The sequence below is a fragment of the Uloborus diversus genome, chromosome 4, assembly GCF_026930045.1.
Source record: "Uloborus diversus isolate 005 chromosome 4, Udiv.v.3.1, whole genome shotgun sequence".
In the NCBI taxonomy this organism is placed as follows: domain Eukaryota; kingdom Metazoa; phylum Arthropoda; class Arachnida; order Araneae; family Uloboridae; genus Uloborus; species Uloborus diversus.
Window position 1 is genome coordinate 32034959 of NC_072734.1, and position 23640 is coordinate 32058598.

General features: G+C 31.3%; 1 pseudogene; it reads right to left on the reverse strand.

The window, feature by feature from the left end:
• The window catches only part of LOC129220013 (uncharacterized), a 97182-nt pseudogene that overhangs the window by 1991 nt on the left and 71551 nt on the right, over positions 1-23640 (reverse strand).

Sequence of the window (23640 nt, forward strand, 5' to 3'; positions counted from 1 at the left end):
ATTGAGTTTTCCAAGATAACTTTAAAAGTAAATAATTCTGATGCATGTTGTTATGAAGAGAGACAAGCTTTCCTTACTTTTTCTCATTCCCTGTATTAATTCCCTTGTCTCATGTTGGACAGTGGAATGACATGTCATCACAAGGGATGACAATATTTACAATCTGTAAATATATATTGCAGTTTGCATTTCCCATGCATTTCCCTTTTGTTCAAATGCATAATGTCCCCCCCCCCCCCCCCCCCCCAAGAAGGAAATAAAAATAAGTGATAGCAAAAAATTGGATATTCTCGTTTAAAAAAGAGAAAATGAAATGAGAAGACTGGTGAAGATAAAAATCTGATCCTGTTTTGGCAGCCAAATTGAAAAAGGCAGAGCACCAAAGTATTTAATGATGAATGAAATAGGAAAAATAAAACCAGTATAAAAATTAACAGCCAGAGAGAAGAGAATGCAAAGGAAAAGATGGAGAACTAATAATAATAATTTAAAAAAAGCTGTGCCAGCAAAACGAAAAAGAAAAAAGTGGGTAACATAAGATCTGTCGTAAAACTGCAAAATTGGAACAAACAGCTACTATATAAGAACTGATCCACGAATTAGAAGATCAATTTCCAAAATTTATGTATCATGTTGGCAATCAATCTCATCAGTAGGATGAAATCCAACAACTAAAAAAAAATTTAAATCACTAGGGGGACTCCGACCCCTGCTTGCTTTCGCTCATCAACCCTCGAAGATTGCCTTGCAATCTTATTTGCTTTGCGAAAATTGAAAGCACTTCTTTAGAAGAAAAGGATTAAAATATGCCTAAGTCAGGCACTGAAAGAACAAGAGTGTGGCGTGAGAGAAAATGTGCGGGTTGAAGTGACAGTTCAGAATGTAAAATAAAAAAAAGGAAAAACTTTCCTTCTATTGTGCGTCTTTATGTCACCCAGCTTTTTTAATGTAATCCAAATCAGAGTATACCGTAGTAACACTGTATACAGGTATCATTTATTTCAAGGATATGGATGATAAGCTTCAATTTAAATTCTTTGCACTACTTCTGAGTCACTTAGGCATGATGCTGCAGCGATTTGGGATTACATACATCCTATAATTAAACAACATCTTCAATAGGGTGGGCCAAAAAAACTTTTTTTGGAAATCTGTTTTTGGATAGTGGGGAAAAGTTGCTATATGGGCCTGTTATTAACCATAAAAAATTTCGCTACATTTTTTTAATATTTAGCCGGCGCTATTTGATCTTGAAGTAATGAAAAAAGGGCAAAACTGCACTTAAAAAAAAAAGGGGGGGGGGGGCGGGGGAGGGGTCGAAAATAAAAGTTTGAAGCTAGTTTCAGCAAACAGAAGTATCTGTCAGTGAATTAGTTGAAATCCTCAAAGACTTTTATACATTTCGTAGACTATTTAGTTACGCTCCTTTAAGACTGAAACATGGGAAAAATGAAAAAAAAAAAAAAAAAAAAAAATAGTTTCGAAATAAGTAAATACTGAAATGTTATGCAATGCGTTACTTAGAAAAAACAGTGAAAATTCAATCAATTTCATGCGACATTTGTACGCCAATTTAAAAAAAATGCACACACTCAAATAAAAAGTAATTACATAAGATGCTAATTTTTTAATCTTCGGTTCCAATTATTTCTCCTGGATAATAAACGGCGCTCAACTGCTTCTATTATTCCTAAAATTATTTTATAACTATTTTACGAAAAAGAGAAAAAAAAGATGCTGGAAAATTGAAACAAGTATTGATTTTGATGAGAAAGACATATCAGTACCCAGCACAAGTGGATTGAGGGTTAAGGAAAGTCATATTACATTGAATGAATCTGAAACAGAGCTTGAATCAGGAGAAAGCACAGAAAATATAGATGACGATTTTAAATTGAATGATCCGCTTTCAAGAAAACGTAAGTGAACTGATGCGCCATCAACAACAAGTCAAATGAGACTTTCTATGCCTCATACAGCTTTAGCAGCAGATCTAACTGGCGCTTCAAATAGAGCCAGTGGCTAAAATTGCTTCAGCAGTTCTCGCTGATTTCGACTTAGTTTCTCCTAAACAACAAAAATATATAGTCGATAAAAACAAAAGTAAGAAGAGAAGTCCATAAAAAAAAAGAGCGAGCTAAGAGAAAGGGATTTAAGAGCAGTTAAAGGGGCAGCTATGAAGATTTTGTATTTTGACGACCGCAGAAATGACACCCTTCAAAAGACATCTGGCCATCAAAAATTAACATCTGAAGCACATGAAGCAGTGATAGAAGAACCAGGTAGCAAGTACATCGGTCATTTATCACTAACAGTTGATGAAAGTGCAAAAGAAATTTCGCAAGGCATTATAGGCTTTGCAAAAAAGTATATGAGCTTACTTAACTTATCAGTTGTTGGATGCGACGGAACAAATGTAAATACGGGATGGAAAGGTGGAGTAATTCGTTTACTTGAGACATATCTCAAAAGACCTTTGCAGTGTAACATATGTCTGCTGCATACTAATGAGTTGCCACTGAGGCATCTTATTCTGGAATTGGACAGTTGCACAAAGGGGTCACATTCATATTCTGGAGCTATCGGACAACTTCTTAGAGATTGAAAAAAATCCGGAGGTCAAATTTGATAAAATTGACTGCAATCTTCTGGTTTTGGACATGGAAAATATAAAAAATTTAAGTACTGAACAACAATATTTGTTTAGAATCTGTCTTGCCGTAAAAGATGGTAGTTGTCCTTCTAGCGTGGCTGACAGTAGCCCAGGCAAACTTACTAATGCTCGATGGCTGACAACTGCAAACCGTTTGTTACGCTTGTATATAGGCACTCCAACTCCATCAGAAAATCTTACAATGCTTGTAAAGAATGTAATGTTAGTTTATGCTCCAATGTGGTTTGAAATAAAAATGAAACCAGTATGGTGTCCAACATTTTTGGAAAATGTTGGACACCATACTGGTTGGACACTGCCTCTTGCAAGGCAGTTTCCAGACAATGTTAAGGAGATAATTTTCAAAGTTTTCTCAAATAATGCATACTTCGCTCATCCTGAACAGCTACTGTTGACAATGTTGTTTGACTTAAGAAAATACATTCGGGAATTAGCTGTTTGAACTCTAGAAATAAGAAGACGAAGAGTTCGGATGGTGTACGATTTTTTAAGCGTCTTAAACTCAATTTTGAAGCCGTTGATAATGTTGATTTAGTTAATTGGGCAAACTGTGTTGTAACGGAGCCATCTCTTACAATGCATCTAAAAGACCCACAATTGAAAGAAATGTGCAAAGAACAGCCTACAGAATTCACTTTCGAGAAATTTCCCTGTCACACGCAAGCTGTGAAACGTTGTGTGAAACTGCACGAGATGGATACATTCGTGCCAAACTTCAAGCTAGGAAAGAACTTCCATCACTTGATAACAAGGGACAATATTATTCCAAAAAATAAGATTCATTATGCATGAGGTATTATAAATCAAATTTGAAGATTTCTTTTTCAAAATTTTATTATTTCTGGGAGTAATTCTAGAAAATGTATGATACTATTACGTGATAATAATTGCTATGATTAATAGTGCTATTTAATTAATTAGTCTATCATTTAATTTTGTTTAATTTTGAAAAATAATTTTCACATTGGTTTTTAAAGAAATTCAATATTTTTTCATTTTTCTCCAATTTTTGATGTCGGAAAGGAGCGGTTAAATGCTCCTTAAAATCAATGAACCATTTTATGAGCTCGAACTGGCTCATTATATAACATTTTCGGTGCATTTCAGCAAAATATTTGGAATTTAGTTTAAAAAAAAAAATTCGACAAAAATTCATTTTTTTCTCTTTTTATCGGTTTTTTAGTGTCAAATAGCGCCGGCTAGATATTTTTTAATATCCAAGAAATTTTTTGTGAGTACTAACTAGCTCACTACGCAACTTTTGCGCGCTATCCAAAAATTGATTTCGAAAAAAAAAAATTTCGGTTTATTTCGGCCCACCCTAATCTTCAATAATATCCTGATATTACTACATCTCAGGGTCTAAGTTACAGTTCTACAAGTCAATATAGAAATAGAACTATGTTTGTCAGCTTTCAAAAGGTTTTGAAAGAGGGTTTCCCTACACCGTCAAAGAATTTACCTGGAGTTTCATCGAAGCAGGACTTGGTAAAGAGCAGCACTTGATGGAGTTGGGATATTAGGTGCTCGCAAGTAATGAAACGAAGTGGTGAGAGTTCAGTGACTCAAGGAAAAGACATAGACAATTTCCAAAAATTTGTGACGACCTTAAAGTTAACTGAAGACCTTAAAGTTAATTGTGAACTTTAATAATATTGAAAATACGGATAAACGCTCATCTCAAGTTGATAAGCCATTTCCAGGCATCATGAAAGTTCACCAATTGTCCTTGTCTTGCATTCAAAAACCAACAAAGCTAAATTTTAGAAGGAAAAGCATTTCTGTAAGTGCAACTTTATTTGCTTATACTTATGATTGGATACTTTATTGTTCCAGAACATCTAAAAACAGGGGACTGGGTTAGTGTGAATTATGATGGAGAGTTATATCTGGGAAAAGTAATACAATCAACAGGCAATGGGGAACATGAGGTATATGCAATGGAACAAGTTGGAAATACTAAATTTCACAACTAGCCAGTTTATGGTGATCTTTGCTTACATAGGAAAGAAGACATAAAATGCAAAATTTCAGCCCCAGTATTTTATGAAATATGATCACGAGAAAATGAGTTATATTAAAAAGATTTTTCATCCTAAGACGTTTCAAACTCTGCACCTTATTCATTGTTTTAATTAATAAATGTTGAAATCATGAAGTTATTGTGTGTTTGTTATTGCTGTGCTTGATTGTTATTCCCCTGCATCATTGTCATGCTTCTGCAACAGGTTGTCATTCCCCTGTAACAGGTAGTCCTTCCCCTGTCGACATAAAATTTAAAAATTAAGTTCCAATGCTAAACATTAAAAATATGTTTTGCTGACTTTATTTTATTGATAGAAAGACTATCTAGATGCAAAAAAAAAAAAAAAAAAAAAAAAAGTTTTTCAAAGATTTTTTTTTTTTTAAATTTTCATGTCCAGAATTGATTAGTTTGGAGAAAATGAACCATATACTGGTTTCAATACAGTCAACAGTTATGAAAGTGCTAAAGTGAAAACCAGCTGTAAATGATTACAATCAGTAATATTTTGATTTGAATAATTGGGAGGGGTTCGATTGCTTTCGCTACTGCTATAGCGTAGAGAAAATCTAGACCCTAAGCTTGATGCATTGTTAAGCATTGCTATAAATATGTATGACAAAAACTAATAAGGTTACTTTGTGTAATTAAAACTCTGATTACATTAATTTTGCTATAAATAAGGATATTTCAGGATTTTTTCTGAATATCTAAATATTATTTATACCAGAGATGACCACCTGATTCCAATTATAATGATTGCTTTCTCACATCATCCAGCCTTTGTTGAGGCAGCTCAGCTCCCTCCCCCCGCCTACTTATTTTTAGTTTTCATAAGTTTCATAGCGATCATTTTGTTTTAGAGGGGAAAAGGACATTGTAATAACCATTAACAATTTTCTGAAGAGCTAGAGAGGTGAAGTTCAAAAACAGCAAGGAAGGAGACTTGACTTATCCCCTAAAATATTTTTTAAATCACCAAAAACGATTTTTTAAGAAAAATTTCAGCTATTTTTGGTATAAACTTCGAGTTTCAGACTTTCACATACCAACCACACATTTAAAAATTTGTAAATGTTGTTAAAAAAAAATCTTGGAAGGACCACACATTGCCCATGAGTCACATCACAGATCTGCAAACACAAGATCTTTAGGGTTTGAGAGGAAAGCAAGCACTCAGTAAAAGTACTTTATTGTACATTATATACCACATTTTATATTATAACATATTATATCTGTATTTTTAAATTTAATAGTTAAATATCTTTGTCCCTCTGAAACAAACTGAAGGGCGTACAATTAGCAAAAAGTGATAAATAATGAGGGCTTCATTCTCAGAAATAGAAACACACATTATTACTAACTATATTATGAACATGAACATACTTAATTTAATTTTCAATCTTAATGATAGCTGTGAAGTCAAGTTGTTACATAATAGGTTTTTTTTAATAAAAGTAATGTCTTCTGGAGGTAATATTTGAAACAAACAAAAGTCCTGATGAGCTAAACCAACTTACGCTCTTAAATTTGGAAAATTAAACCATAATGTAAAATAATACACCAATCCACTGGGAATGTATACAGAAAACTTACGACAATAACTAAATAAGTATCAAAACTATACCACACTAGCAGTCTCATAACAATATTGAAATGTTTTAAAATGTGTTCACTAACCTCTATTATAATTTTCACATTTCTCTTCAACTTGGCTAATTTGTCAATGTCTTTGGGAACAATCTGACAACATATAGACTGCAAATCTGTTATTTGAAGTCTGGAAGGCTTTCTGATAAAGTTTTTAATCAACTCCACAACAAGCAAGTCTTTAAATTTTTCCTGTTGAATGAGAAGCATAATTTTAAAGCTTGTGCAGACGAAAAAACTAGTATGATTTAATTTTGCTTATACAGCTGAAAATACAGATTGTAACACTAATCTATAAACACAGGTATACAAAAGGGGGAAAAAGTGTGTCGTAAAGACACACAGTAGAAGTGAAACTTTTATCTTTTCTTTCATTTTTTATTCTTAACATTCTGAACTGTCACTTCACTTGCACGTTTTCTGCCACACCATGCTCTTTTTGTGCCTGATTGTACATTTTTATGAAGAAAACAGATTATAAACAACGAGAAAACTGAACAATACTTGAAATCCACTTTTTAATTGTTGCCAGAAATAATGAAAAATATTAGTAATTAAAAAGGTAATTTTATTCATAAAGGTTAACTAATTTCAAATGACATGACTTGAATCAAATAAAACTTTTAATTTGGTAATTTTCCTTACATTGCTAACTTTATAATTACTATTGTTTTTGTCAACAATTAAGAAGTTGAAGTATTTTAATTTCATAATTACTATTATCTTTTATTGTTTTTGGCAACAATTAAAAAAATCATTTCCGTCACACAAAAAGGTTGAGGATTAGAATTTCAAAGCACTGCATAAAAAGTTCACTTCAGAAATAGTCTGAAGTGTTACCAAAAATCTTTTAAAGGTATTTTTTATCTTCCGTTTCTCTCTTATCTATCAACAACACATAGACCAACGTGACTACAATTAACAGGAGAAAAATAAATAAATACAGTCGACTCATGATAATTTGAAGCCTCATAACTCAAATATTCCTTTATCCCCAAGTTTTCATTGGGTCCCAAACTTTTGAGAAGACTGTGGGAACTTATCATAACGCAAAGGTTTTACCCGGTCCCTGCGAGTTATCAAGAGTTGACCGTGTTTGGGCTTTTAAAGCCTGTTAAGAATCAGTTTAGTTATATTTAATGAGTACGAACAAAAAACTAGCGAGACAAGTTATAAAAACCTTTTAATTAAAAGCTTCTTTTGCAAGCAATCCTGTATGGACACTGTCTAATTCTAACAACACATAAAACTCTTGAAGATGTACATACAAATAACAAACCTGATAAAAACATTAAGTTACTGATGTTCAGAAAATTAACATTCTCTATAATTCAGTTATAAAAAAATGTTTTCTTTTTTTTAAACTTAAGAATTAATAAAATTAAGTGAAATTTTGATAAGCTGAAGTTACCGGGAGAAGGAATACAATTGAATTTATTGAAGCTATTAGGATATAACAAAAACAAATAGAATGGCAGAGAAAAATATAATGTTTTAACAAACACTTAAAAGTACCTGCACAGTGACCTGTTTTGATTCTTCATATATAGCAGCATACTCCAATAATTTGAGGGCTGCACTTTTAATATTAACTTTGTAATACCCACTTGACCTTGAACAGTCAAAAAGAAACTTTATCACTGCTATAAAAGCCCCAGTTACGCATTCTATTTCATCCCTATAGTAATGAAAATAACAATATTAAAAAAAATTAATTAGATGAACAAACAGAAAACTCAGGATTACTTGCGGAATAGTGCGGTACAGTAACCCTGTGAATATGCAAATTTTGAAGTTTATCTACAGAATAGGCAAAAAATGATACAGTAGAAGACCGCTATAACGCCGACCTGTATAACGCAATTCTCTATAAACCGCACAAATTTTCAGAAGTAAACAATAGGTTTTGAAGTCAAAAACCTCCCTCTGGTTTGTCTTGCAAACATAAAAATTGTTAGGAAAATTAAATTTTGAAACAGTTTTTCATCTTTCGATCTTAAAGTTTTAAAATGTAAATTAGTGTTCACTGTAAAAAGAAAATACCAGCAGATGATTCTTGAAAATGCAGCTGTTATGCAAACGATGAAGCTAGCAGAAGTGCAGGATAATTCACTTTCTTTTGATTGTGAAACATATTTATTTGTGTATAACTAATTGTAATATTGGTGCTTTAATACTTATTGCAGATAAAACTCATTCTGAAGTGCTAATATATATATATATTCTGAATATTAGTTTCAAAATTTGTGAAATGATCTATATAACGCAAAATCCTGTATAACGCAAAAGCTCTGGTCCCAATGTGTGTGTTATAACAGTCTTCTACTGTAGTAGTGTACGAAATAGCTTTAAAAAATCAACAATGCTCAAATAAGTTTAAACTTGCTCATTTGGAAGAAGGGTGCCATAATACGAAGAAATGAAATTTTACAGGAGAAGCGTTTGAAGTTGAACTCTTCAGCCAATTTGCTGTAAGAAAAGTAAATTTGCTGTGCTCCCCAGAGGTTAATATTAGAACAAAAAAAATGTCATTATTTTCTAAAGAAGATAACATCTCTTAAAGGCCTTTTAGCGAAAAAAAAAAGGAAAAGAAAATAAAAAAATTCGTATTATGGCACTCTTTTTCCAAACGAGCAAACTATAGCTAAAAAACATAGCAGTGCATGAAAAAAGCTAAAACAGGATCGCTCATTATTGCAAAATGATTATAGTAGATTTTCTTTATTCTGAACATTCATGGGACGGAATAAAAGCATTCAGGTTATGGGGTTGTTCATTACAGAAGAAGACTGGATAATGCAAATGGGTCATTCTCCAGAAAACGTAACTTTTTAACGCAAATATTTTTCAATTTCGAAACCTTTTGTTCTCTTTTTTTTTTTCATTCTTTCATTCTTACATGAAAGTGTTACCTACTAGAAGTAACCATAAACAATGGTCTAGCTAAGTTCCAATTATTTTACTCATAAATAAAAAATAAATAAAAAAATGCCTTGTTTACGGAAATAAAAACAAAGAAAAAACTTTAAATATTTAAAAATTGAAGCCAATTGAATATCAAAGTAGTAATTTTATTAGTTGTGTAAACAATTAGCTATTTTAATGATTAGTGGGAATATAATATTAAGCTCTCTTAATTAAAGTACGGCTTAGTTAGTAATTTCATATGTATGTTATAAAATAGTATTTAGTAAATTTGAGAATATACTGACAATTTATAATTTGGTAGAATGCCTATTATTGATGTATTTCCCCTCCATCATTTACTTTCACCTCAGAAATAATGACATTGATAAGGTCTGTCACGGAGGTGAGGATCTTTCCATTAATATAGGCCTGATAGATACATTTTTCATTGATTTTTTTTTCTTCATTGCTACAATCTGCACATGTTAAGCATATGAAAACATGTCTACTTCTATTTTTACATTAATTTACATCCCTGAAATTCAAGTTCACAGAGGTGAGAAGTTAGAATAACCACACTAAGTTTTTAAAGCAAAATCTATCTTCATGGTTTTCGAAAAAAAAATCTCACAACTTCAACTATGACTGAAAATAAACAAGAGGGTTCCCTTGTATCATGGAAAATAACATTTGATGTCATTACTGCCACGTGTTAATGAGGAATGGCATTTTGTGCTTAGGTAACGGAGGTGAGAATTTATTGTGTGACAGCACTCCTTGTCCTTCTAAAACGAACTAAAACACAATATTAAAAAATTAAATATACTTAAACAATTAGTATCTGATACACTTGTGAAATGAATAATAAATAAACAAGTATATACTTTAAATTAAACAAGTTATCAAGCAACATAAGAAAGTCATACAAGGTGTGTGACATGCCACAGAGGTGAGAATTCACATGTTGTGAACCAAAAATATACAAAAATAAAAATTATCATTAAAAAACTGTTGGCAGGATTAAATAGATATATTTTTGATGAAATTAAAAATCATTGTTAAATGAATAATTCCTTAAAGTTTTTAATGTAAAAGGCATGTGACAGAAAAGTTACACTTTTTGAAGAATGGCCCATATGTATTTGCTGGGCCTATCAAGATAAGTCTAGAATTTTGGAGTGTTCAAATTAGAAAGTGTTCCAATAAAGGTCCACTGTACACACATATATGCAAGCAAATCCTACAAACAGATTAACTCAAACAGACCAAGCAAAGTTATGTAAAAAATGGAGAAATGTGGGGGCTTTTTTTTTCAAACAAAATTGGTCTGGTCACTCGTTTACATGGGTAGTGTAGAACTAAAACAGTAAGTAGTGTAGATCTCAAATTCAGTAAGTATTGTAGATCTACAACAGTAAGAAGTGTAAATCTAAAATCAGTTTTTAACTAGTCAAGTTTTGGTTATCTTGGAAGGTTTGATATCACTGCAAGGGATTGGGGAAAAGGAAACAGAAAAGTCTAAAAACAGATTTTGCACGTGTTAAGTTAAAATAGGTACATTTATCTATATTTAGTTCATAATAACCTTTCTTTTTTTCTTTTGAATGTATGAAATACCCTGGAAAACCAGCAGTTCACTGTAATCATTTATCTAAAATTTCATTTAAGCCATTAACATAAATTTTGATACATGCTCAGCTTTTTAGTGAATTTTAAGGTAATTGATTAGTAATAATGATAGCACAGAGCTACATTTTTTCATGCTTATTATATAAACTTTTGAAACATTCTTTACAAATAATAAAGCTGAAAGTATCTCTGTCCGGATCTCTGTCTGTCAAGATTTCTCTCTGTCTGTCAGGATCTTTGTAACGCGCATAGTGCCTAGACTGTTCGGCCGATTTTCATGAAAGTTGGCACAAAGTTAGTTTGTAGCATGGGGGTGTGTAGCTTGAAGCGAATTTTCGAAAATTTGATGTGGTTCTTTATCTATTCCAATTTTAAGAAAAAAAATGTCATAAGCTGGACGAGTAAATTACGAACTTATCATAACGTGGAACCGTAACATGGGCACAAGCCAATTGGTGAGAAATTTCACCACACATTATTTGTAAATATGCAGGCAAACCAAAAAACCTTTTAACTTTCTATTATTTAAAATATTCGCTTAACCAGTTCTGGGCATAGATTTTCATTTTGGGCTAACGTTGAAACTTGCTGAGTGACACTTGTGAAGCAGAAAGGTTAGATACCATGGCAAAATAATCAGCTGCTAAGACATGAAAATATGCATTAATACAAAACAGCTTGAAAGTTAAGACTTATGCTACTTTGTCATATTTTCATAGATTAAACAAAAGATAAATATATTTTCAAATTAAAAGCAATTTTTTTTCAATTAATATGAAATGTTGCACAATTTATTAAGTACTGTTTGATCAGATTGAGTTGATTCACAAGGTAGCCACTTAGCAGGTATAGGAACTCCGAACTTTAAAAAAACTTTCAGCAAGGAAGATAGCACCTTTGCTTCTTATTACTCAAGGAACAACATAGCCTGAACAATGCAGAATAAAGAACTCATATAACAGAAGGCAAAATTAAAAAAAAAAAGAAAAGCATCACCTTGATTTCGGGTACTGTGTCAAAAAGCAATCCACATCATTTGCTATTTCATAATATTTACTGGGATGAAATATAAGTTTAATAATTTCAAATAGCACTTCAGGTGAAAATGTGCGGCGAGCCAAAAATAATTTTAATATTCCTCTTGCAATTATGTCTCTTTGATAAGAATCAGCCTATAAAAGAAAATTCATATGTACATTGATAGCGGTTACTAAGGGCAACAAAATGATCTTAAATTCTAAGTAATGTTCATACAGTATGAGAAAAATAAATTTAAACAAAATTATTAAGTATAAACAATTTTTTTACATGTTTTACATCAAATGTTAAATCTCCATAGAAAGAATTCAGGTAGCAATTTCTGCAGGACAACAATAGAAATTTATAAATGAAAATTTGACTTTATCATGACCTTTTCAAAATACAAACTACTGTACTATGTATTTTGCATTACATATTGTAGACAGCAAAATTTTTAAAAGTATCAACTTTTTATACATAAATAGAAAAAAAAATAGTAAAATATTCCAAGTTTTTGAGGATGAAGCATTTAGTTAAAGATTTAAAAAATAAATAAATAAATAAATAATCAAACAAAAATCAAATTAGACAAATTCTAAAAATTAATTAACCTCAAAATATTATTGCATTTATTTTCCCAAAAATTATTTGATGGTAGATACAAAGATAAATAAAGAACTGGTTGCATTGATAAATGATAAATTCTCATTTATCGTCGGGTTTACATTGTGTGGACTTTTAGTTCTTTTTAGCACTGATGAAGGGGCTTGCATGTGACAGCCCTGAAACAGCTGTTTGCTGAGTTTTTAACTCTTTTATACTACTTTATTTTTACTTTATACACGTTGTTGTCATTTTTACTCATTCCATAGTACGAAGTTTTCGACTGCTGTTTTGCAATTATAACAGTAGCTTTAAAATGTAAACAAATGATCACGCAACTCTATTGTTTATAACCAAAGTCGCCAAGCCACCACATTACTGTAATCCAATCAATCAGTGAGCGAAGCTAACTCCGACCGATTAGCGGTCCGATCGGGAATATTTCAATAATTGGGAATCTGGTGCGGCCGCCTCATTTTCGGCGTAAATAGTTTTATTGTGGTAATCCTGTTGATTTTTAGTAACCCTATGTGAATAGATGTTTCCGTTCTCTTTGTTTAGATTTGCAACGAAACATACCTCTCGCGCAGGAGATGAAGCCAAAAATTGACGCCAATGAAGAAAGATCACCAGATTTCCAATTATCAAAATATCTCCGTCCGATCTTTTGAACGAAAATTTCTAAAACTTAATATATTGCCTAATTTGTTATTTTCACCAAAGAAAAAGATCTTCCACTGCACTGATCTTTTGTGTACAGAACTACCCTGCTGTAGTTTATCTGGACGAAAATAAAATTTGTTTCATCTTTAAATTTCATCATCTTTTCCTTTAATAATGTACTGATTAGTTTGATAATCCTTAAAGTATTCTTGACATTGGTGCCAAAACTCAGAAGCATTTGAGCCGCGATTTCATCCAGTACATTACTTTAAAATATATCACGGGCCGTAAAATCACTACTTTCAAGAAATGAAGATCTCACCTTCTCCACGTTTTATCTATTTTCAATTGACATATCACAGTAGGAAATTTCATTACAAAAAGTGGAGCTGACTTTCTTATTGTCCTTTGGCAACGGGTTAAATATTAGTTTCAGTTCTCGCTCAACAATAGGTTAAAATAATTATTAATCATTTGGGAGATATAACCATCCAATGTTTAAATTAATTAATCAATTAACAAAAACGTTTCCGATTCGATCCATCGCGCTTCGAAACCATGCTTGACACAACTTAATTGCACACAAAAAATTTGATCAAAATCGGTTCAGCCGTTTAAAAGCCTTATGGTGACAAACGTCCGCACAGAAGATTTTTATATATTAAGATATATATATAGCTTACTACTATTATATATGCGAAAGTTTGTCTGTATGGATGTTTGTTACTCTTTCACGCAAAAACTACTGAATGGATTTTGATGAAACTTTACAATAATATAGCTTATGCATCAGAATAACACATAGGGTATGTTTCGTCCTGTTATGGGGGGAAGAACCCCCCCCATAGAGTGGCAATAATACACAATTTTCATACAAATTCTCTAATATGGGGTGAAAAAATACTTGCCCACATTAACATTATATGTCCATCGAAAGCTTTAATTTTTCTACTGAAGATGGCACCAGTTCAAAATTTCTAAGTAGAATAAAAAACGAGCTATAAGCTTTTTAGTTCCATGTTCGAAGGCTTTCCTCAACTCAATACAGTATTTAGTGTATCATCTCAACTCCCTGGCGACAGCTACCATTGTTGTATTGTTGACTACTTTTGCTTTTCGTCTGTCTGGTCCAAGGCTATTCTCAAGTTAAATCTCAAAGTAACATTTTTGCACAAGATTGGCGAAAAATAAAATGATTTGGCTGATTATTTTCCATTTTAATGCAACTTTGATGCATTTTTTTTTTTAATTTATTTGTATTGACTGGACATTTCTCATTATCCAATTGACCAGCAGGAATCTCGCCAAACTTTTTTTGGGGAAAGACTTCAATAGCTAAGGCATTTGGCAATTTTTTCAACTGTCGCTGTTTTTGAAGATAAAAACAAAGCAGTAATGTTTCTCGGTTTTCACCATGTAACCAAAATATCGCCATTAAAAGAATCGTGAAATATTTTATTAACATGTAAAATAATCCTCAAACTAAATTAAGCAAATTCATAAACAGCACAAAAACTTCCATTAATTTGTCTTTTGCACTATTTCAAACAATTGCTAAATTTTACTACTTATTTTGGAAACATTTCGGCTGATAATGTGTAGCATTGTTTTATAGTCACTAGAAGTATCTCAATATTTGGCGGCAATATTTCTTCAACGAAAATTAGTAACACACAGTTTTAAAAGTAGGGAGGGGGAGCCTTATCCAAGGTATCCCAAAACTATTTTTGGGTTAATTTGGTGAAATTTGGTAACATTTTAAATTGCAGAAAGAACCCACAATGATTGAAATTTCCCAAAATAACTAAAGCAATTATAGGAGAATTATGGGCGCCTATATTTTTTTAAACAGTTTGTACTTCGATAGCCATATAGAGAAGGTTTTAGACTATGTTCAAAGGAAGAAAAAAATAATAATCCTTACTTATATTATAAAATGCGAAAGTGACTTTTGTTTGTAATTCTTTCACGCCTTTACAATCTCACTCGAATTAGAATTTTTAAGAATTACCCGCACAAACTTCCTTACTACTCTTAAATGTTTTCCTGATTTATGCGATCTTTTGGGTGTCTCCCCAGTTTCGCCGACATTACGTTGCCCCTCCCCCTCCCCCATTTTTCAGTTTTAATCATCCTTTTTGATATATTAAAGGGGGAGGGAGTTTGAAATGTCGGTGAAACTGGGGACAAACCATTTTTTGGTAACGATTTGACACCTGCCTGTGTTGACTATTAACCTGAATCGATTAAAATAATCTATATTAACATGAGCGAAGCCGCGGGTAAAAGCTAGTATATATATATATATATATATATATATATATATATATATATATATATATATATATATATATATATAGATAGATAGATATAAGAAGTAACCCCCCCCCCCCCTCCGAAAGTCGGGTCTAGCTACGCCTCTGACTGTCTCTTATTATAAAATAATTCAAAAGACAGAAAATTCATGTTTATTTTTTTAGTTACATTATTTCTAACAATATAACGTAACCATTTGTGCAGTTTTAGGGTTTAGACAGAGTTAAAAATTTGGGGGAAGGGGAGAGGGGCACAAAATACTAAGTCTAAAAAGGGGGTCACTATGTCTAAAAGTTTGTGAACTCCTGCCTAAACAATAGAGTACAAAATATACGAAGTAAAAATACAAACCTTTTTTTTTTTTTTGACATTCCATTAGGAATGACCTTTTTAAAGTAAAATCAACTAAATGAAGCATATGGAGAAAATAATTATAAGTTTAGTGTGGCTACAGAAACTAATAAATTTTCTGACCTTCCTCTAATTTCCCCCCTCCCCAAGTTTTAAAAACTGTTTCAGCTCTTATTAAGGAAAAAAAACTGTTTTTATATCAAAGTAATTTCAGAAACAAACATGTGAATTCGAATTGGAAAAAAAAAAAAAAAACAATCATAACTACATACTAAAATTTTAATTGGAAAAAATGTAGGAAATTTAAAAAAATTCCACCATTTTGTCACCGTGGTGAATATTATGCCTTTTTCACCTTTGATAAACCAAAAAAAAAAAAAAAGAGAAGAAAAATAGAAAAACAGAGAAATTTTGTACTTTTATCCATGATAAAACTACAAAAATATGAATCCATGGAAGATTTTCACAACAGCATAGAACTGAACTAGAACAATTTTCAAACTTGTAGTTCATGGACCTCAATTTATTTAATATGGAAATTCTACAAAAGTTTTGTGAGGCAAAAAACAACCTTTCCACTTCACAAGGAACACAAGTCTTTGCTCATACTCTAATGGACGAGTCTCCAACCCTTTTTGTTCAAGACCCTCATTGTAAATTTTTGGAGGCATGGCAGGCTAACAATCAAACAATATTTCAATTCAAATGATTTAGTTAACACTAGCTCCCCTCCCGTAACCCTCTTAAAAAAAGTGCTCAGTGGCATGAGGGCAGCCAGGATTCACGTTAGGGACGGGCAAACCAAAGTACAACAAGATGGTGGATTTAGCTGCCCCTTCGCCCAGTGCCAGTTTTCCAAGTCAGGCAATAACTTGATGCTGCTGCCCTTAGTCATCTTGCTTAAATTTCCTATACTAAAGTTAATTTTATAAAAAAGAAATGAGTGAATTTATAAAATGTATTTGTTTTGAAGAAAAAATGAATAGCAAAAGTTGTAAGTCTTAAAACGTTTTTTGCTGTCTTTGAATAAGATGAAGGATGGAAATGAGGAGATTGAGCCATTTCCCCAGAAAATTTTTCCAAGACTTAAAAACACAGTTTTAGTCTATTTTTGGTGGTGTTAGAGATAGTTGGAGAACAAGTTTCAGCGTCCACACACAGCCATCTGATAAACACTAAGTTTATCCCTAAGTATATTATAAGTAATTTATTATATGTATCTCATAATTTACAAACAACTATATTTACTATTAAGTTATAAACTAAAGTCATTTAAACGTAAATTTACTCATTGTTCACACTTGTGGTTAAAAGAAATTCCCAGACTTTTCCAGGTTATTTTTTAGAAAATTCCAGGTTACTCACTTCATTCAAGATTAAGTTTAAGTAATGATATTTTCAAAATAATCAAAATTGTTTTAAGTAGCAATGTATTAGAATTCAAACTTTTCCCACTTGTAGATTAAAAAAAAAAAAAAAAACTTGGATTTTTAAAACTTTTTCCCTCACAATTTCATTTTTTTTTTTTTTTACATTTTGTTCAAAATTGTTTTCATTTGTTTCCTACTTGTTGGAAACAAAGTACTTTCAACTTGTTTTAGCGTTTCTTTGATGCCACATGTCATGCATATTAGCGTTTTGCTCTTTTCGGCAGCAATCTTTCTCCACTTTTGGTTTACAATTCTTCTTTTCATTTTCTTAATAGTATGTAACACAAAACATATTGAACAAAGTACATAGCTATTTTTCAGTATAAATATGATTAACTTTTGCATCGATGGGCACACCATATATTGCATAATAACATAAATCAACATCCGTCGATCATAGGTCGATGCGAATAATCATCAGTTTTTTTTCGTTTGCATATAAAGGATGCAAAGATTAAAATTCAAAAATTTCTTTTCTAGAAAATAATTAATTTTTAAAAATTCATAATTAATTGCACATTTACTTTCAACAGTTTACATTGAGATAAAATCCAATTGTGTTTTCGTAAATTTATGTCTATACTTCCATCTTGCAAGCAACCAAATATGGCGACTAAGTAAAAAAATTAGGATAATTAGTAGACTTTTGAATTTGTAGCATAAAAGTAGTTATAAATAATTAATAATTTTTAAAAAACTACAATTAAGACAAAATAGTCAGTTTTTAGAATATAAGTGTCTAAATCAATTAAAATAAAAAAAATGTTTTGGGAATAAAATTTCGCATTTTTCCAGAATATAATTATAAATTATTCGGAAAAAAGGGCACATTTTGCATTTTTATCAATAGTTTGCATTGCAATAAACATCCAATGCCATTTTCGGAAACTTAGGTACTTAATAACTCTTGTGTACTGCCAACTTGGGAATGACCAAATATGGCGGCTAGGACAAAAATTAAGAAATAATTTTTTGAATTTGTAGCATGAAACAATTTAAAAATAACAAATCTTTGTGAAACTACAATTCAGTTGCAAAGTTTTTAGCACATTTGCATCCAAGGCAATGAGGATAGGATTAAGTTTTAAGAGATCAAAATTTTTCATTTCTCAAGAAAATTAGTTAAAATAACAATTAAAAAAAAGACAAACAAACAAATTGCAGCACATTTTGCATTGTTTTCATTAGTTTGCAGTAAAAGAAAACATCCAGTTCTGCTCTGTTTTTGGAAACTTAGGCATTTAAGCGTCGTGTCTTCTTCAATCTTATGAATGACCAAAAATGGCAACTATGTTTCACACGTAGCTAAAAAGATTTTTCGATAAAAAAAAAAACTTTTCCCGATTGACGATTGACCCCACCATCCGCAGGCTTGTGCTTCAGAAGCAGTAATTTGTCTTCTCCCCTGTTGAGTTTTTGAATAATTCCTGTTCACCCTAGGATTTTTTTTCTTAAAAACTTTTGGGGGCAAAAATGGCATCTGCAGAAGTTTTTTTGAGTAGCCACTTTTTTTATTGCCAGCGTCATTTTGCCCAAAACTTTTACAATTTCTTTCAGGAAACATCGCTAAAAAGATTAGATCTCACAGAACAAAATTCCCTGGGAAATTTTTTTTTGGGGGGTACATTTGGAAAATTCCTTGACTTTTCCCTGACATTTTTGACTATGTCATTTTCCCTGACGATTCCAGGTTTTAACAGACCGTACAAACCCTGTTACTGTGAATGCTTGCAGTGTAATGATAACCTAACGAATTCTTCTCTTTGCTATGCAACTTTCGTGGTAACTCACTTCCAGTTAAAGAAGGAAAACAAATCGTGAATTTCTTTTTTTGCCTTTTGGCATCGAAAGATAAGATGACGTCATGATGTTCCATCATGTTCCATGAAGTTCTCGAACGATTTGCACACGTCTCTTTCCGCACGTGGCTGACACATGACGACACAGTTATGCTAATCAGGTATGCTGTACTTATAGTGATTCAGCCGTTGGATCTTTCTCTCTTTCCAGCGTTCGGTTGTAGTTTACCTGCTGGTAGATTGCAGTGGGGTTTTTTGACTCTCTGGCATTATCAAGCCATCGAGTTCCCCGTTCATATTTATTAGGATGTATTAATTGAAACTTAGTTTTTTGATCGTCCATAGATAGGATCTGATTGATTCTTCATTATCGAACTTAGTATTTGTTGAGTATTTCAAATTGATGTTAGTATCTAGTATCTAGGAATGCAGATCATGAAATCTTTTTTGACAAGATCTTTGGTAATAGTAAATTGGGATTAGTAAACAGCAATAAGATTGAGTTTAGAAATAGTTTTAGATGAAGATTAATTTTGAATATGGCTTTGAGTTAGTAACTTTTTCTTTGATTTTAATTTATACAATTGTTAATCGTTAATAAACTTGTTGTTTATAATAGGACTTTTTCATCACTTAGTTTAAGATGATTCACAAAACAGAAAATGAATTTCAAATTGATAGCTTGACTACTCTATTTACGCATCACACTTTGCTATTTTATTAGCTTTGAATTATTAGTATTCTTAGCAAAACTTGGACTATTACTACTCATGCAATACGATAGAGAATTATAGCCCATCACCAACTTAGCAGAAGGCCTACACGCTCATTCAACATGGCTGCCCGTGAAGGCAGTTTGTTTACATCTCATAATAGCTCTACGGTCAATAAAAATTTAGATTTTTTTTTCTTAATCCATTGAGAAAGCAGTTGGTTTTTACATGAAGTACTCTAATACATCTCTCAATTAAAATTTTATATGGTTTAAGTTTCAATATCGACACAAATAGTTCTTAAATAGTAAATTAAATTAAAATGTATGCATATGACACATTAAATATTATATTCCGCAATATATATAGATAAGAATGGAAAATGAAAATTTCTTTGTATGGATATGAGGAAAATACTTTTGAAATTTAAATCCTAATGTAAAAGAAAGTACAAAAAAAATTTTGCTTACTGTAAATTGCAAAATGGGTTAAGATAAACAGGAAGTGCATATTAGTTATTCATAACCTAATAAGAATTTTTCTTACGAATGATTAACAGTAGTATTGATTTTCTTTGATAAAAATGTAAACAAATGAAACAATATAAATTGGAATAAAAACCTATATTTAGACTTATTTCTAACTGTTACAAATAAAAGAAACAATGTATGTTTTTGAGAAATAAATCACTACAATACCTAATATTAGTTACAAAACATCTAAACGAATGAAACAAACCAAACAATGGGATATAATGACAATACTGATGCATATATCTCAGAGTAAAAAATATAAATAGATGTATCATGAATTTTTACTAGAAATTGAATTTATTGTGAATCAACACTTCTTCATTTTTCTTTCATCTGCTTTTTCATAACTACATCTCATTCTTTTTTCTTGAAAACTTATCCAACAGTCAGTGCTGTTCTTATAGGGTATAATACTCTATATATGCCATACACTCTCAAACATTTTTTAGACATATAGCGTATACCCTCAAGCTTCATAAACTTTCATATTATGACATACTATGTATATGCTCACATACACAAATTGTGAGTAATGGATTACTGGGAGTATAACCTCAGAAAAATTGGTGGGAACATCACTATCAACAGTATTTTATAAATTGTTTGCATTACATTTCGCAAAATCAAGAAAATGTTAAGAGACCAAAGCTTGTAATGGTCATGTATCACATTTCTAATGCATAGCTCGTTAATATTTGTTCAAAGCTTAATTAATTTTCATTTGATATGAATTCCTCCTAAAAAATTTCCACAATATTTTGAAATATATTTATACAAATAGAAGGTGCTTTAAAAATTAAAACAGTTGGCCCTTTTAAAGAGCTGCAGTCTAATGTATCAATTAAACTGCACTCTTCAGATAATTCATGTAAAAAATTCCTTGAAACAATAGTTACAAAAAAAAAAAATCATTACTTAAAGTGAGGGCATAAAAACCTTCGTCACCAAAATTGAAAGGAATAAAAATGTATAGCATGAAAAAACATACATAAAAATGTGTACCTTATAATAATAGAAGCTGCTTTAAAATATAAAATAGTTGGTCTTTTTAAAATGCTGCTATCTATTGTAACTATTAAACTGCACTCATCAGACAATTCATGCTAAAAAATTCCTTGAAACAATATTTACAAAAATCATCATTACCCAAAGTGGGGCAAAAAAACTTTGTTATTAAAATCGAAAGTAATGAAAATGTATAGCATGAAAAAACTGCACATAAAAATTTGTACCTTACAGGAAAAAATCCATTAAAAAATTATTCAACAAATATTTATTTTTTATTATCGATTCTGCTTAAAAAATAAGCATTGATAATCAGACTTACCTTTTTAAAAACATTTTTTGGTCAAACAATGTAGCTTTCAAACATATTCGGAAATGTTAAACATTTAATACGTTAAATTTTCCTACTAAAGCATCCCAATGGCTTCTGCAGCTTTAAGCACAAGAAATACAAAGAAAGAAAAAAAGAACATCATTCCAATCTCCATTAAGAGACTGCTGATAACGTTAACTAAACATTCATACATACTTTTCAAATTATTATTACTTTGCTAACTAATACCAGAGTTGTTTTGCAACAATCAGGTAGTCCACAAACGCTGTTTGAACTAAAGGGAATTTCCCACTGATCGCCTGTGGGAGGTCACTAACATTGATTGTCCAATGCAGCGCATAGACCCGATATATAGAAGGATGTGGTCTACCTCAGGAGAAATTTTCAAAATTCACGTTTTCAGACAATTGTAGTCAAATTAAGGAAAAGAGAGGTTGCAATTATCTCGCCCAAATTATCTTTCAAAAATCAAGTCAATTTTAGGTTATCTTTGGTAAAGTCAAAGCTTTTTTCCTCCTTACATATTAGTTTTTAAAATGCAAGTTTAGATTATTTTTGGTGATAAAGTCCTAGAAACACTTTTCAGGAAATCTTTGACGATGTTAAAAGAATGGTCAGAATTCAGGATCTGTTCCATTAGAAAAGTTTTTATATTGAAGTTTAAAAAACGCAATTTTAAGCTATATATTTTGAAGCATTTGGTAAGGGCCCCTCGGAAGCTCTCCTCAAATGACCAAAACACCATTTAAGGATATTTTTGATCAAATAAAAAACACTGAAAGTTAAGACTCCCTTCTAAGGAGAGACAGTTACCCCTTCCTGCCCTCCTCTGGCTACAATCATGCTTGGTACTGATTTTTGAAATTTTTCTGGGCTTAATTTTTTTTTTTTAAATGCGTAAAAAGAACTATATTATCAAAATTTAAAAAAATTCTCAGTTTGTAAGCTTCCCCGGGGCCGGGAAAAATGTGCTCACGAGCCGGATTAGGTCAGCAGGCCATAGGTTGGAGAGCCCTGCTCTAATGGAAAACAGGAGATTTTTTTTTGGAAATTTCATTTAAAAATAAAATTTTTGAATGCTCACTATCCGCTTAACAACAACGGCTATCTATAGGAGAGAAAGTCATTTTTCTTCACCTTGAAAAGAAAACTTTTAAAAACAGAAGAAAAACAGGTAAAAGAGGAAACTAGGAGACGGAGATTATGCAACACATAATCAATCACTTGTCAAGAAACATCGGAGTTGAACCAATATTGATTTTATGTGTTTCCTATTTTATGTCGCATTTAATTATGATTTAATGACACACTATATTGATTAATGACTGCTTGGAGTGAGTTGGAATTAGAATGCTTTCCAAGGGCAGTTCTTGAAAAAGATAAAATGAAGAGTAGAATTATTAATAAGTTGACAGCTTTTAACAGCTAATGAGGCAAAAGTAGAAGAAATTGCTGAAGAACTCAATTACCTCTATGTTTAAAACCAGGTTCTTTAAGAAACTGTTCAAAATCTCGTCATATTCTTCAGGAGTATCTGCAAATATTCTCCCTCCGTAAGAAAATAACAAGTCAAATGACCCTTCTAATGACACCATTTTCACCCCTGCAGACTCAGAGTGAAGTCCCTAAAAAAATATTACACAAAATTAGAGCTGTTATTTTCACCAATTGTGAATATAAAAAATTAAAAGATGATGAAAAAGTAATCATGAATTTAGCATGCGTTAATGAAGTACATGTAGCATTTCACTTACATGGTACTCATGTATGTTTTTTTAATGTATTTTAAGAAATACATGAATACTTTGATTTGCAATGCAATTTCAGGTATCCCTTGTATAACACTATTAATTCATACCATGCAGTATCAAAACTGTGTTATACAAAACTTTTTTACAAACATCTTTTTTACATATTTTAAAACTAATTAATCATGTACATAATATAAATCAAGTCAATGTGTATCGTGTTGTATCGAAATAGTGTTTTG